The sequence below is a fragment of the Cetorhinus maximus genome, chromosome 12 (assembly GCF_964194155.1).
Source record: "Cetorhinus maximus chromosome 12, sCetMax3.hap1.1, whole genome shotgun sequence".
Taxonomy (NCBI): domain Eukaryota; kingdom Metazoa; phylum Chordata; class Chondrichthyes; order Lamniformes; family Cetorhinidae; genus Cetorhinus; species Cetorhinus maximus.
The window spans coordinates 62,083,901-62,099,458 of record NC_135890.1 but is presented as its reverse complement, the minus strand read 5'-3'; the positions used below and the strand labels follow the sequence as shown (position 1 = coordinate 62,099,458).

Sequence of the window (15,558 nt, the reverse complement as noted above, 5' to 3'; positions counted from 1 at the left end):
CACACCCCGTCACCCACACCCCCCGTCACCCACACCCCCCGTCACCCATACCCCCCGTCACCCACACCCCCCGTCACCCACACCCCCCGTCACCCCCACCCCCCGTCACCCACACACCCCGTCACCCAAACCCAGCGTCACCCACACCTCCCGTCACCCACACACCCCGTCATCCACACCCCCCGTCACCCACACCCCCGTCAACCACACGCCCCGTCACCCACAACCCCCGTCACCCATAGCCCCGTCACCCATACCCCCGTCACCCATACCCTCGTCACCCATGCCCCCCGTCACCCACACATCCCGTCACCCACACCCCCGTCACCCACACCCCCGTCACCCACACCCCCGTCACCCATACCCCCGTCACCCACACCCCCCGTCACCCATACCCCCGTCACCCATGCCCCCCGTCACCCACACCCCCCGTCAACCACGCACCCCGTCACCCACGCCCCCTGGCACCCACGCCCCCCGTCACCCACACCACCCGTCACCCACACATCCCGTCACCCACACCCCTGTCACCCACACCCCCGTCACCCACCCCACGTCACCCACACCCGTCACCCACACCCCGTCAGCCATACACCCGTCACCCACACCCCCCGTCACCCACACCCCTGTCACCCATGCCCCCGTCACCCACACCCCCGACACCCATTACCCCGTCACCCACACCCCCGTCACCCACACCCCCGTCACCCACCCCACGTCACCCACACCCGTCACCTACACCCCGTCAGCCATACACCCGTCACCCACACCCCCCGTCACCCACACCCCTGTCACCCATGCCCCCGTCACCCACACCCCCGACACCCATTACCCCGTCACCCACACCCCTCTTCACCCACACAGCCTGTCACCCACGCCCCCCCTCACTCACCCACCGTCACCCACAGCCCCCGTCACTCACAAACCCCGTCACCCACACCCCCCGTCACCCACACCCCCCGTCAGCCACACCCCTCATCTCCCACAGCCCCATCACCCACACCCACCCCGTCACCTACACACCCTGCCACCCACACATCCCGTCACCCACACATCTCGACACCCACAGTCTCCGTCACCCACACCCACCCCCACCCCGTCACCCACACCCCCCGTCACCCACACTCTCCGTCACCCACACACCAAACCCCGTCACCCACACACCCCGTCACCCACACCCCCCGTCACCCACACCCCCCGTCACCCACACATCTCGTCACCCACACCCTCCGTCACCCACACACCAAACCCCGTCACCCACACACCCCGTCACCCACACACCCCGTCACACACTTCCCCGTCACACACACACCTTGTCACCCACAAACCCCTTCACGCACACCCCCCGTCACCCACACCCCCCGTCACCCACACTCCCCGTCACCCACACCCCCGTCAACCACACCTCGCGTCACCCACAGCCCACGTCACCCACACTCCCCGTTTGGGGGCAACAATCTGAAAGAGGAAACACACACTCACACCAGACGCCCGGCAGCCGCGGCACCCACACCACCCGTGAACCACACACCCCGTCACCCACACCCCGTCACCCACACACCCCGTCACCCACACACCCCGTCACCCACACCACCTGTGAACCACACACCCCGTCACCCACACACCCCGTCACCCACACCACCCGTGAACCACACACCCTGTCACCCACAACCTCCGTCACCCACACCCCATCACCCACACCCCATCACCCACACCCTGTCACCCACACCACCCGTCATCCACAGCCCGTCACACACACCACGCCTGACCCACACACCCGGTCATCCACACCCCCCGTCACCCACACCCCCGGTCACCCACACACCTCGTCACCCACACACCCCGTCACCCACGCCCCCCCTCACTCACACCCCGTCACCCACACACCCCGTCACCCACACCCCCATCACCCAAACCCAGCGTCACCCACACCCCCAGTAACGCACACCCCCTGTCACCCACACCCCCCGCCACCCACGCCCCCCCTCACCCACCACCCGTCACCCAAACACAGCGTCACACACACCCCCATCACCCACAAACCCCTTCACCCACACCCACCGTCACACACAGATCCCGTCACCCACACCCTGTCACCCACACCCCACGTCACCCACACCGCATCACCCACAAACCCCGTTACCCACACACCCCGTCACACACACCACCCGTGACCCACACCCCCCCGTCACCCACACCCTGTCGCCCACACCCTCCGTCACCCACACCCCGTCACCCACACCCTCCGTCACCCACACCCCGTCACCCACACCCTCCGTCACCCACACCCCCGTCACCCACAACCCCCATCTCCCACATACACCATCACCCAAACCCCCGTCACCCAAACCCCCGTCACCCACACCCCCCGTCACCCACACCCCCCATCTCCCACATACACCATCACCCAAACCCCCGCCACCCAAACCCCCGTCACCCACACCCCCCGTCACCCACACCCCGTCACCCACACCATCCGTCACCCACACCCCCGTCACCCACACCCTGTCACCCACACCCCGTCACCCACACCCCCGTCACCCACACCCCGTCACCCACACCATCCGTCACCCACACCCCGTCACCCACACCCCGTCACCCACACCCCCGTCACCCACACCCCGTCACCCACACCATCCGTCACCCACACCACCCGTGATCCACACACCCCGTCACCCACACCCCCGTCACTCACACCCCCGTCACCCACACCCTCCGTCACCCACACCCCGTCACCCACACCCCGTCACACACACCCCGTCACACACACCCTGTCACCCACACACCCCGTCACCCACACCCCGTCACCCACACCCCCCGTCACCCACACCCCGTCACCCACACCCCGTCACACACACCCTGTCACCCACACACCCCGTCACCCACACCCCGTCACCCACACCCCCCGTCACCCACACCCCGTCACCCACACCCCCCGTCACCCACACCCCGTCACCCACACCCCCCGTCACCCACACCCCCCGTCACCCACACCCCGTCACCCACACCCCGTCACCCACACCACCCATGAACCACACACCCTGTCACCCACACCCCGTCACCCACACCCCGTCACCCACACCACCCGTCTCCCACACCACGTCACCCACACCCCCCGTCACCCACACCCCCCGTCACCCACACCCCCAGTCACCCACACACCCCGTCACCCACACACCCCGTCACCAACACACCCCGTCACCAACACACCCCGTCACCCACACCCCGTCACCCACACCCCCCGTCACCCACACCCCGTCACCCACACACCCCGTCACCCACACACCCCGTCACCCACACACCCCGTCACCAACACACCCCGTCACCCACACCCCGTCACCCACACCGCCCGTCACCCACACCCCCCGTCACCCACACCCCGTCACCCACAGCACGTCACCCACACCGCGTCACCCACACCCCGTCACCCACACCCCCCGTCACCCACACACCCCATCACCAACACACCCCGTCACCAACACACCCCGTCACCCACACCCCCCGTCACCCACACCACCCGTGAACCACACACTCCGTCACCCACACCCCGTCACCCACACCCCGTCACCCACACCACCCGTCACCCACACCACGTCACCCACACCCCCCGTCACCAACACACCCCGTCACCCACACACCCCGTCACCCACACCCCGTCACCCACACCCCCCGTCACCCACACCCCGTCACCCACACCCCTCTTCACCCACACCCCCCGTCACCTACACCCCATCACCCACACCCCTCTTCACCCACACCCCCCGTCACCCACACCCCCGTCAACCACACCCCCCGTTTGGGGGCAACAATCTGAAAGAGGAAACACACACTCACACCAGACGCCAGGAGGCCGCGGTACCAACACCCCCCGTCACCCACATCCCGTCACCCACACACCCCGTCACCCATACCACCCGTGAACCACACAACCTGTCACCCACACCCTCCGTCACCCACACCCCGTCACCCACACCCCATCACCCACACCCCGTCACCCACACCCGTCACCCACAGCCCATCACACACACCACCCTGACCCACACACCCCGTCACCCACACCCCACGTCACCCCGTCACCCACACCACCCGTCACCCACACCCCCCGTCACCCACACCCCCAGTCACCCATACACCCCGTCACCCACACACCCCGTCACCAACACACCCCGTCACCCACACACCCCGTCACCCACACCCCGTCACCCACACCCCCCGTCACCCACACCCCCCGTCACCCACACCCCCCGTCAACCAGACCCCCCGTCACCCAGAGCCCACGTCACCTACACCCTCCGTCACCCACACCGCACGTCACCCACATATCCCGTCACCCACACCCCCCGTCACCCACACTCCGTCACCCACACCCCCCGTCACCCAAACCCCCGTCACCCACACCACCTGTGAACCACACACCCCGTCACCCACACCCCGTCACCCACACACCCCGTCACCCACACCCCGTCACCCACACCCCCCGTCACCCACACCCCATCACCCACACCCCCGTCACCCACACACCCCGTCACCCACACCCCCCGTCACCCACACCCCCCCGTCACCCACACCCCCCCGTCACCCACACCCCCGTCACCCACACCCCCCATCACCCACACCCCCCGTCACCCACACCCCCGTCAACCACACCTCGCGTCACCCACAGCCCACGTCACCCACACTCCCCGTTTGGGGGCAACAATCTGAAAGAGGAAACACACACTCACACCAGATGCCAGGAGGCCGCGGCACCCACACCCCCCGTCACCCACACCCCCCGTCACCCACACATCCCGTCACCTACACTCCTCGTCACCCACACACCCGTCACCCACGCCCCCCCTCACTCACACCCCGTCACCCACACACCCCGTCACCCACACCCCCGTCACCCAAAACCAGCATCACCCACACCCCCTATCACCCACACCCCCCCTCACCCACCACCCGTCACCCAAACACAGTGTCACACACACCCCCGTCACCCACAAACCCCTTGACCCACACCCACCGTCACACACAGATCCCGTCACCCACACCACCCCCTCACTCACCCCCCGTCACCCACACCCCCCGTCACCCACAACCCCCATTAACCACCCTCCTGTCACCCACACCCCCCATCACCCACACCCCCCGTCACCCATACCCCCCGTCACCCACACCCCCCGTCACCCACACCCCCCGTCACCCACACCCCCCGTCCCCCACACCCCGTCACTCACACCCCGTCACCCACACCACCCGTCACCCACACCCCCCAGTCACCCACACCCCCCGTCACCCACACCACGGTCACCCACACCCCCCGTCACCCACACCCCCCGCCACCCACACCCCCCGTCACCCACACCCCCCGTCACCCACACCCCCCGTCACCCACACCCCGTCACCCACACCCCTCTTCACCCACACCCCCCGTCACCCACACCCCCCGTCACCCACACCCCCCGTCACCCACACCCCCCGTCACCCACACCCCCGTCAACCACACCCCCCGTTTGGGGGCAACAATCTGAAAGAGGAAACACACACTCACACCAGACGCCAGGAGGCCGCGGTACCAACACCCCCCGTCACCCACATCCCGTCACCCACACACCCCGTCACCCATACCACCCGTGAACCACACAACCTGTCACCCACACCCTCCGTCACCCACACCCCGTCACCCACACCCCATCACCCACACCCCGTCACCCACACCCGTCACCCACAGCCCATCACACACACCACCCTGACCCACACACCCCGTCACCCACACCCCACGTCACCCCTTCACCCACACCACCCGTCACCCACACCCCCCGTCACCCACACCCCCAGTCACCCATACACCCCGTCACCCACACACCCCGTCACCAACACACCCCGTCACCCACACACCCCGTCACCCACACCCCGTCACCCACACCCCCCGTCACCCACACCCCCCGTCACCCACACCCCCCGTCAACCAGACCCCCCGTCACCCAGAGCCCACGTCACCTACACCCTCCGTCACCCACACCGCACGTCACCCACATATCCCGTCACCCACACCCCCCGTCACCCACACTCCGTCACCCACACCCCCCGTCACCCAAACCCCCGTCACCCACACCACCTGTGAACCACACACCCCGTCACCCACACCCCGTCACCCACACACCCCGTCACCCACACCCCGTCACCCACACCCCCCGTCACCCACACCCCGTCACCCACACCCCCGTCACCCACACACCCCGTCACCCACACCCCCCGTCACCCACACCCCCCGTCACCCACACCCCCCCGTCACCCACACCCCCGTCACCCACACCCCCCGTCACCCACACCCCCCGTCACCCACACCCCCGTCAACCACACCTCGCGTCACCCACAGCCCACGTCACCCACACTCCCCGTTTGGGGGCAACAATCTGAAAGAGGAAACACACACTCACACCAGATGCCAGGAGGCCGCGGCACCCACACCCCCCATCACCCACACCCCCCGTCACCCACACATCCCGTCACCTACACTCCTCGTCACCCACACACCCGTCACCCACGCCCCCCCTCACTCACACCCCGTCACCCACACACCCTATCACCCACACCCCCCCTCACCCACCACCCGTCACCCAAACACAGTGTCACACACACCCCCGTCACCCACAAACCCCTTGACCCACACCCACCGTCACACACAGATCCCGTCACCCACACCACCCCCTCACTCACCCCCCGTCACCCACACCCCCCGTCACCCACAACCCCCATTAACCACCCTCCTGTCACCCACACCCCCCATCACCCACACCCCCCGTCACCCATACCCCCCGTCACCCACACCCCCCGTCACCCACACCCCCCGTCACCCACACCCCCCGTCACCCACACCCCCCCGTCACCCACACCCCCGTCAAACACACTTCCCGTCACCTACAGCCCACGTCACCCACACCCCCCGTCACCCACACCACGGTCACCCACACCCCCCGTCACCCACACCCCCCGCCACCCATACCCCCCGTCACCCACACCCCCCGTCACCCACACCCCCCGTCACCCACACCCCCCGTCACCCACACCCCCCCGTCACCCACACCCCCCCATCACCCACACACCCCCGTCACCCACACCCGACGACACGCACACACCCCGTCACCCCCACCCCTCGTCACCCACACACCCCGTCACCCACGCCCCCCCTCACTCACCCCCGTCACCCACACACCCCGTCACCCAAACCCAGCGTCACCCACACCCCCCGTCACCCACACACCCCGCCACCCACACCCCCCGTCACCCACACCCCCATCAACCACACGCCCCGTCACCCACAACCCCCGTCACCCATACCCCCGTCACCCACACCCCGTCACCCACACCCCGTCACCCACACCACCCGTCTCCCACACCACGTCACCCACACCCCCCGTCACCCACACCCCCCGTCACCCACACCCCCAGTCACCCACACACCCCGTCACCCACACACCCCGTCACCAACACACCCCGTCACCAACACACCCCGTCACCCACACCCCGTCACCCACACCCCCCCGTCACCCACACCCCGTCACCCACACACCCCGTCACCCACACACCCCGTCACCCACACCCCCCGTCACCCACACCCCGTCACCCTCACCCCTCTTCACCCACACCCCCCGTCACCCACACCCCCGTCACTCACACCCCCGTCACCCACACCCTCCATCACCCACACCCCGTCACCCACACCCCGTCACACACACCCCGTCACACACACCCCGTCACCCACACACCCCGTCAACCACACCCCGTCACCCACACCCCCCGTCACCCACACCCCGTCACCCACACCCCGTCACACACACCCTGTCACCCACACACCCCGTCACCCACACCCCGTCACCCACACCCCCCGTCACCCACACCCCGTCACCCACACCCCCCGTCACCCACACCCCCCGTCACCCACACCCCGTCACCCACACCCCGTCACCCACACCACCCATGAACCACACACCCTGTCACCCACACCCCGTCACCCACACCCCGTCACCCACACCACCCGTCTCCCACACCACGTCACCCACACCCCCCGTCACCCACACCCCCCGTCACCCACACCCCCAGTCACCCACACACCCCGTCACCCACACACCCCGTCACCAACACACCCCGTCACCAACACACCCCGTCACCCACACCCCATCACCCACACCCCCCGTCACCCACACCCCGTCACCCACACACCCCGTCACCCACACACCCCGTCACCAACACACCCCGTCACCCACACCCCGTCACCCACACACCCCGCCACCCACACCCCCCGTCACCCACACCCCCATCAACCACACGCCCCGTCACCCACAACCCCCGTCACCCATACCCCCGTCACCCACACCCCGTCACCCACACCCCGTCACCCACACCACCCGTCTCCCACACCACGTCACCCACACCCCCCGTCACCCACACCCCCCGTCACCCACACCCCCAGTCACCCACACACCCCGTCACCCACACACCCCGTCACCAACACACCCCGTCACCAACACACCCCGTCACCCACACATCCCGTCACCCACACCCCCGTCACCCACACCCCCGTCACCCACACCCCCGTCACCCACAACCCCGTGACCCATACCCCCGTCACCCACACCCCCCATCACCCATACCCCTGTCACCCATGCCCCGCGTCACCCACACCCCCCGTCACCCACACACCCCGTCACCCACACCCCCCGTCACCCATACCCCCATCACCCACGCCCCCCGTCATCCACGCATCCCGTCACCCACACATCCCGTCACCCACACCCCCGTCACCCACACCCCCGTCACCCACACCCCCGTCACCCACACATCCCGTCACCCACACCCCCGTCACCCACACCCCCGTCACCCACGCCCCCCTCACCCACCCCCCGTCACCCACACCCCCCGTCACCCACACCCCGTCAGCCATACCCCCGTCACCCACACACCCCGTCACCCACATCCCCGTCACCCACACCCCCGTCACCCATACCCCCGTCACCCACACCCCCGACACCTATTACCCCGTCACCCACACCCCCCTTCACCCACACACCCCGTCACCCACACCTCCCGTCACCCATAAACCCCTTCACGCAGACGCCAGTCCTCCACACCCCCTGTCACCCACACAGCCCGTCACCCACGCCCCCCCTCACTCACCGCCCGTCACCCACAGCTCCCGTCACTCACAAACCCCGTCAGCCACGCCCCCCGTCAGCCACACCCCCCGTCACCCACACCCCGCGTCAGCCACACCCCTCATCTCCCACAGCCCCATCACCCACACCCACCCCCGTCACCTACACACCCTGCCACCCACACATCCCGTCACCCACACATCTTGACACCCACAGTCCCCGTCACCCACACCCACCCTCAACCCTGTCACCCACAGCCCCCGTCACCCACACCCTCCGTCACCCACACACCAAACCCCGTCACCCACACACCCCGTCACCCACACACCCCGTCACCCACACCCCCCGTCACCCACACATCTCGTCACCCACACCCTCCGTCACCCACACACCAAACCCCGTCACCCACACACCCCGTCACCCACACACCCCGTCACCCACACCCCCCGTCACCCACACATCTCGTCACCCACAGTCCCCATCACCCACACCTCCGTCTCCCACACCCCCCGTCACCCACACCCCGTCACCCACACCCCCCGTCACCCACACACCCCGTCACCCACACACCCCGTCACCCACACACCCCGTCACCCACAACCCCCGTCACCCATACCCCCGTCACCCATGCCCCCCGTCACCCACACATCCCGTCACCCACACCCCCGTCACCCACACCCCCGTCACCCACAACCCCGTGACCCATACCCCCGTCACCCACACCCCCCATCACCCATACCCCCGTCACCCATGCCCCGCGTCACCCACACCCCCCGTCACCCACACACCCCGTCACCCACACCCCCCGTCACCCATACCCCCATCACCCACGCCCCCCGTCATCCACGCATCCCGTCACCCACACATCCCGTCACCCACACCCCCGTCACCCACACCCCCGTCACCCACACCCCCGTCACCCACACATCCCGTCACCCACACCCCCGTCACCCACACCCCCGTCACCCACGCCCCCCTCACCCACCCCCCGTCACCCACACCCCCCGTCACCCACACCCCGTCAGCCATACCCCCGTCACCCACATCCCCGTCACCCACACCCCCGTCACCCATACCCCCGTCACCCACACCCCCGACACCTATTACCCCGTCACCCACACCCCCCTTCACCCACACACCCCGTCACCCACACCTCCCGTCACCCATAAACCCCTTCACGCAGACGCCAGTCCTCCACACCCCCTGTCACCCACACAGCCCGTCACCCACGCCCCCCCTCACTCACCGCCCGTCACCCACAGCTCCCGTCACTCACAAACCCCGTCAGCCACGCCCCCCGTCAGCCACACCCCCCGTCACCCACACCCCGCGTCAGCCACACCCCTCATCTCCCACAGCCCCATCACCCACACCCACCCCCGTCACCTACACACCCTGCCACCCACACATCCCGTCACCCACACATCTTGACACCCACAGTCCCCGTCACCCACACCCACCCTCAACCCCGTCACCCACAGCCCCCGTCACCCACACCCTCCGTCACCCACACACCAAACCCCGTCACCCACACACCACGTCACCCACACACCCCGTCACCCACACCCCCCGTCACCCACACATCTCGTCACCCACACCCTCCGTCACCCACACACCAAACCCCGTCACCCACACACCCCGTCACCCACACACCCCGTCACCCACACCCCCCGTCACCCACACATCTCGTCACCCACAGTCCCCATCACCCACACCTCCGTCTCCCACACCCCCCGTCACCCACACCCCCTGTCACCCACACATCCCTTCACCCACACATTTCGACACGCACAGTCCCCGTCACCCATACCTCCTGTCACCCACACCCCCCGTCACCCACCCCCTGTCACCCACAAACCCCTTCACGCACACCCACCGTCACCCACACCCCCCAGTCATCCACACCCCCGTCACCCACACCCCCCGTCACCCACTAACCCCTTCACCCACAACCCAGTCACTCACACCCCCCGTCACCCACTAACCCCTTCACCCACAACCCAGTCACCCACACCCCCTGTCACCCACACATCTCGTCACCCACACCCCCCGTCACCCACTAACCCCTTCACCCACAACCCAGTCACACACCCCCCCTGTCACCCACACATCGCGTCACCCATACATCCTGTCACCCACACATCTCGACACCCACAGTCCCCATCACCCACGCCCCCCCCTCACTCACCCCCGTCACCCACACCCCCTGTCACCCACACCCCCGTCACCCACACCCCCCGTCACCCACACCCGTCACCCACAGCCCCCGTCACCCACACCCCCCGTCACCCACAACCCCCGTCTCCCACAGCCACCATCACCCACACCCCCGTCACCCACACCCCCCGTCACCCACAGCCCCCGTCACCCACAGCCCCCGTCACCCACAGCCCCCGTCACCCACAGCCCCCGTCACCCACAGACCCCGTCACCCACACCCCCCGTCTCCCACAGCCACCATCACCCACACCCCCGTCACCCACACCCCCGTCACCCACAGCCCCCGTCACCCACACCCCCGTCACCCACACTCCTGTCACCCACACACCCCGTCACCCACAACGCCCGTTACCCACACGCCCCGCCACCCAAACCCAGCATCACCCACAACACCTTCACCCACACCCACCGTCACCCACACCCCCCATCTCCCACATCCCCTGTCTCCCACACCCCCCGTCACCCAAACCCAGGGTCACACACACCCCCTGTCACCCACACACACTGTTACCCACACCCCCTGTCACCCACACCCCCGTCACACACTCCCCCGTCACACACTCCCCCGTCACACACACTCCCTGTCACCCACAAACCCCTTCACGCACACCCCAGTCAACCACATCCCCTAGTCACCCACACCCCCCGTCACCCACTAACCCCTTCACCCACACCCCAGTCACCCACACCACCCGTCACACACACCCCGTTACCCACAAACCCCTTCACCCACACCCCAGTCACCCACACCCCCTGTCACCCATACGCCCCGTCACCCACACCCCCATCCACCACACAGCCCATCACCCAAGCCCAGGGTCACCCACACCCACCGACACCCACACCGCCCGTCACCCACACCCCCGACACCCACACAACCGTCATCCACACCCCACATCACCCAAACCCACCGTCACCCACACATCTCGTCACCCACACATCTCGTCACCCACAGTCCCCATCACCCACACCTCCGTCACCCACACCCCCCGTCACCCACATCCCCTGTCACCCACACATCCCGTCACCCACACCTCCGTCACCCACACCCCCCCGTCACCCACAACCCCCGTCACCCACACCCCTTGTCACCCACACATCCCGTCACCCACACATCCCGTCACCCACACCCCCTGTCACCCACACATCCCGTCACCCACACATCTCGACACCCACACACCCCGTCACCCACACCCCGTCCACCACCCACCCCGTCACCCACACACCCCGTCACCCACGCCCCCCTCACCCACCCCCCATCACCCGCACACCCCGTCACCCACACCCTCCCTCACCCACACATCTCGTCACCCACACCCACCGTCACTCACACACCCCGTCACCCACACCCCCCGTCACTCACACACCCTGTCACCCACACATCCCATCACCCACACATCTCGTCACCCACACCCACAGTCACCCACAAACCCCTGCCACCCACAAACCGCTGTCACCCATGCCCCCCTCACCCAACCCCCGTCACCCACACACCCCGTCACCCGCACACCCCGTTTCCCACACCACCCGTCACCCACAACCCCGTCACCCAAACCCTCCGTCTCCCACAGCCGCCGTCACCCACTCCCCATCACCCACACACCCCGTCACCCACGCCCCCCCTCACACACACCTCCGTCACCCAAACACAGCGTCACCCACACCCCCGTCACACACTTCCCCGTCACACACACCCCCTGTCACCCACAAACCCCTTCACGCACACCCCAGTCACCCACATCCCCCAGTCACCCACCCCCCCCCATCACCCACTAACCCCTTCACCCACACCCCAGTCACCCACACCCCCTGTCACCCATACGCCACGTCACGAACACCCCCATCCACCACACAGCCCATCACCCAAGCCCAGTGTCAGCTACACCCACCGGCACCCACACCGCCCGTCACCCACACCTCCGTCACCAACACCCTCCGTCACCCACACCCCTGACACCCACACACCCGTCATCCACACCCCACGTCACCCAAACCCACCGTCAGCCATACATCTCGTCACCCACAGTCACCGTCACCCACACCCCCTGTCACCCACACATCCCGTCACCCACACATCTCGACACCCACACCCACCCCGTTACCCACACCCCCCGTCACCCACACCCACCGCCTTCACCCACAACCCCCTCCCCCACACCCACCCCGTCACCCACACTCCCCGTCACCCGCACACTCCGTCACCCACACACCAAATCCCGTCACCCACACACTAATCCCGGTCACCCACACACGTCGTCACACACACACCCCCTCACCCACACCCCCCGTCACTCACAACCCCTGTCACCCACACATCCCATCACCCACACATATCAAAAGCCACAGTCCCCGTCACCCACACCCACCCCTTCACCCACAACCCCCTCCCCCACACCAAACCCCATCACCCACACACTAATCCCGGTCACCCACACACCCCATCACCCACTCCCCCCCCCCTCACTCACCCCCCGTCACCCACACACCCCTTCACCCACACCCCCGTCACCCACACCCCGCGCCACCCACACCCCCGTCACCCACAACCCCCGCCACCCACACCCCCCGTCACCCACACCCCCCGCCACCCACACCCCCCGTCACCCACAGCCCCCGTCACCCACAGCCCCCGTCACCCACACCCCCCGTCACCCACACCCCCGTCACCCATACCCCCGTCACCCACACCCCCCGTCACCCGCACACCCCGGCACTCACACCCCCCGTCACCCACAAAGCCCTTCACCCACAGTCACCGTCACCCACACCCCCCGTCACCCACACTCCCGTCACCCACACCCTCTGTCACCCACACATCCCGGCACTCACACATCTCGTCACCCACAGTCCCCATCACTCACGCCCCCCACCACCCACACCCCCCGTCACCCACAGCCCCCGTCACCCACAGCCCCCGTCACCCACAGCCCCCGTCACCCACACCCCCCGTCAACCACACCCCCCATCACCCACACCCCCCGTCACCCACAACCCCCGTCTCCCACACACCCCGTCTCCCACACCCCCCGTCACCCACACCCCTCACCACCCACACCCCCCCGTCTCCCACACCCCCCATCTCCCACAGCCCCCATCACCCACACCCACCCCGTCACCCACACACCCCCGTCACCCCCACTCCTGTCACCCACACCCCCCGTCACCCACACCCCCGTCACCCACACCCCCGTCACACACACCCCCCGTCACCCACACCCCCTGTCAACCACACATCCCATCACCCACACATCTCGTCACCCACAGTCCCCATCACTCACGCCTCCCCCCTCACTCACCCCCCGTCACCCAAACCCAGCGTCACACACACCCCCATCACCCACACCCCCTGTCAACCACACCCCCCGTCACCCACAATCACCCCGTCAGCCACACACCCCGTCACACACAAACCCCTTCACCCACACCCCAGTCACCCACAAACCCCTTCACCCACAAACCTCTTCACCCACACCCACTGTCACCCACACCCCCCATCACCCACACCCCCCGTCACCCACACCCCTGTCACCCACAAACCCCTTCACCCTCACCCACGTCACCCGCACACCCCGTCACCCATACCGCCCGTCACCTACACATCTCGTCACCCACACATCCCGTCACCCACACCTTCCCTCACCCCCGTCACCCACTCTCCCCATCACACCCATCCCCCGTCACCCACACCCACCGTCACCGACTCTCCCCGTCACACCCACCCCCCGTCACCCACTCTCCCCATCACACCCACCCCCCGTCACCCACACCCTCCATCACCCACACCCACCATTACCCACACCCCCCGTCACCCACACCCACCCCGAGACCCACACCCACCCCGTCACCCACACATCCTGTCACCCACACACCCCATCACCCACACACCCCCTCACCCACACCCCCCCCGTCACCCACACCCCCCCCCCCCCGTCACCCATACACCGCCCCGTCACCCACACCCCCTTCACCCCCCCCCGCCGTCACCCACACCCCCCCGTCACCCACACGTGTCTGGTCTGGGAATGATGCAATGCTGTTGCAGCATCTTCAGTGTCGTTCTTATTGTCAGGGACCTGACGGTCACAGCAGAGCCCTGGAGGTGTAGAAACCGCTGAGCTTAGTCCAACTCTGCCGAGTTGGAGACGCGAAGAGAGGTTAGCGAGGGGTTGTTTCAGTGACAGGTGAGACCTCTGCTTGC

At 67.7% G+C, this 15,558-nt stretch overlaps 1 protein-coding gene across 1 annotated transcript in view; it reads right to left on the bottom strand.

The window, feature by feature from the left end:
* LOC144687508 (dynein axonemal heavy chain 3-like) overlaps positions 1-15,558 on the bottom strand; it is a 706,779-nt gene that overhangs the window by 242,043 nt on the left and 449,178 nt on the right. The window lies entirely within an intron of this gene.